Source organism: Carlito syrichta, unplaced genomic scaffold (assembly GCF_000164805.1).
Source record: "Carlito syrichta isolate Samal-C Ts95f unplaced genomic scaffold, Tarsius_syrichta-2.0.1 Scaffold304388, whole genome shotgun sequence".
NCBI classification, from domain to species: domain Eukaryota; kingdom Metazoa; phylum Chordata; class Mammalia; order Primates; family Tarsiidae; genus Carlito; species Carlito syrichta.
The window spans coordinates 394,893-397,427 of NW_007248484.1; the positions used below are offsets into that span (position 1 = coordinate 394,893).

Sequence of the window (2,535 nt, forward strand, 5' to 3'; positions counted from 1 at the left end):
GCAGTACTCGGAAGGCTGAGGCGGAAGGATCGCCGGAGCCCAGCAGGTTGAGGCTGCGGTGGCCGGGAGCGGCCACTGCACTCCAGTCTGGGTGACAGAGTGAGACCCCAACTCAAAAAAAAAAAAGAGTCCAAGTATAAGTGAGAACATGCAGAGTTTTTAAAAATTTGTCTGCCTGGCTTATTTGACTGAACATAATGTCCTCCGGGTTCATCTATGTTGTCACAAATGACAGAATTTCCTTATTTTTAAAGGTTGAATAGTATTCTGGTGTATATATACCACACATTCTTAGTTAATATTTTTTATAACTTTATTTTATTATAGAGATGTGGGATACAAGTCAGAATATACCACATATTCTTTATTCATTCATCTGTTACTGGATACCTAGGTTGATTTCCCAAGTTGGCTATTGTGAATAATGCTGCAATGAACATGTGCATGCAGATATCTCTTTGACATACCGATTTCAAGTCCTTAGGATATACACCCAGAAATGGGACGGCTGGTCCCTAAGTAGTCTTTACTTTTAGCCTTGTTTTCCATCAATTTAGGATGTATCTCTTAAGTGTTTTACATTTTGGGTATTAGGGCCCACACTTCTGAGGAAGATTTTTCTCAAAGGTGGAAATAAAGCATTGTACATACATGAAATCTGACAAAGTTTTCTTATGTTCTAAGGACACTATGCTGTACACCATGTTATAGGATCTTATAACTTAAGTCAGAGTAAAAGCTCCAGTTAATATCCAGCCCCTAATACTTTATAAACCAGAGGTCCTCAAACTTTTAAAACAGGGGGCCAGTTCACTGTCCCTCAGACCATTGGAGGGGCGGACTATAGTTTAAAAAAAAAAAACTATGACTAAATTCCTTTTTTTTTAAAAACTATAGTCCGCCCCTCCAACGGTCTGAGGGACAGTGAACTGGCCCTCTGTTTTAAAAGTTTGAGGACTCCTGCTAAAAACCATTAACTTAACTCTGAATTTTTTAATTTCCAAATTTTAATTATCCAATTAATGTTCACTGTAAGAGTCAGATCATAAAATTTAAAAATTCTGTATTGTATACAAGTTGGGTGCCTTTTTTTTCTTTACTGCTTATACTTTATTTTAAAGATGTGGGGTACAAGTCAGGATTAGGTACATAAGTAATCTATGTGCAGGTGAAGTTTGGACCTCCAACTGGTCCTCACTTTCCCTGGTTTAGGATAGGTACTCTTTATGTTGTTATGTGCCCCCTCCCCTTTGGACTCTGAATATTAAATTTGAATCTCACTTTAAAGCCCTAGAACCTTTATTTAAACATCTACACGTGAATCTGGGACCCTGATGGGGCGAAATCATTCCCTAGTTATGATTTCAATCCTTTAGTATGGCTTCAAAAACTACCAGAAAGGCTTAGTAAACAGATTTCTGCAGTGGAAAAGCAGACACCCAGAATGCAAGGGGGGAAGATGCATTATTTGTGATTATTTGTCATTTCTCCCCTTCTTGCATCATACAGTGTATATTATCTATATATGTACACATATATACAAAACAAAATGTAAATGTAAGAAAAAGATAATTAAAATAAAGTAAATGAAATTAAAAAATCTTGGGGCTGGACATACTGCCTAACGGAACAGAGTAATGAACAGTGAAGATTCGGAGCAAAAATATAGATTATTTGAAGAACTAGCAGGTAATCAAGACTTTATCAGACCAGCAGTAACTTTACCATTTCTCAGCAGAACTAAGACTAGGGCATTTTGTTCATTTCCAAGCCTTTTTGGCAACTCCTCTGTTATGGAAGAAAGAATGTAAGAACTGAAAGTATTTCAAAGTAGTTGCCCGTAAACAGACCTGATAAAAGGTCTGATGAGAGAGAAGGTGGACAGTCCTGGCTAAAATGAGTTTTAATTATTTTTCAAATTTACTTGCATTTACCCAGAAAACTGGTTGTATAGTATTTACTTTAAGAAAAGGCATCCACTTTTTTCCAGCAATCTTTGATACCTAATTAAATTAACGGGACCGCTCTCCACCATCCTGCCCTACTTCATCTCCTTTAGCAGAATTACGATTGGAATTATAACTAGCTGGAGGGCACCTGGTAGCATGCTCCAGGCAGTGCATGTCAGCACAAGCCTGAGCTGGTGTTTTCTCAAGTCCACCGCCGCTGGCTGCAGTTTAAACACGGAGACCCACACTCCATCCTTATTACTGGGACACTAAGCTTCCAAGGAGAAAGTTCAGTTCCTGGATTTTGAGCCCATTTCCCCTGAAAACCTCCCACGGGGCCAAACGGGTCTCCAACCTGGGCGCCCCGCCGTCCAGGAGGGCTGGAGGGGATAGCGGGGCGCCCCGTCCCCCCCACCCCACGGGAGCCCCGACGACCGTCTGTCTCACCCGCTCCTCCGTGGACTCGCGCCGCGCGGGTAGGGCTATGAGGGCTTGGAGCCGCGGCTCTGCCCGAGGGTGCGGGGCGGGCGGCGCGTGGGCTCCCGCACGAGCCGGAGAGGCGGACGGCGGCGGACTGCGGCGGGAC

At 42.3% G+C, this 2,535-nt stretch overlaps 1 protein-coding gene across 1 annotated transcript in view; it reads right to left on the reverse strand.

Moving 5' to 3' along the window:
• Nucleotides 1-2,535, reverse strand: part of TAF7L (TATA-box binding protein associated factor 7 like) — a 22,755-nt gene that overhangs the window by 19,312 nt on the left and 908 nt on the right. The gene's annotated exons all lie outside the window — the stretch shown is intronic.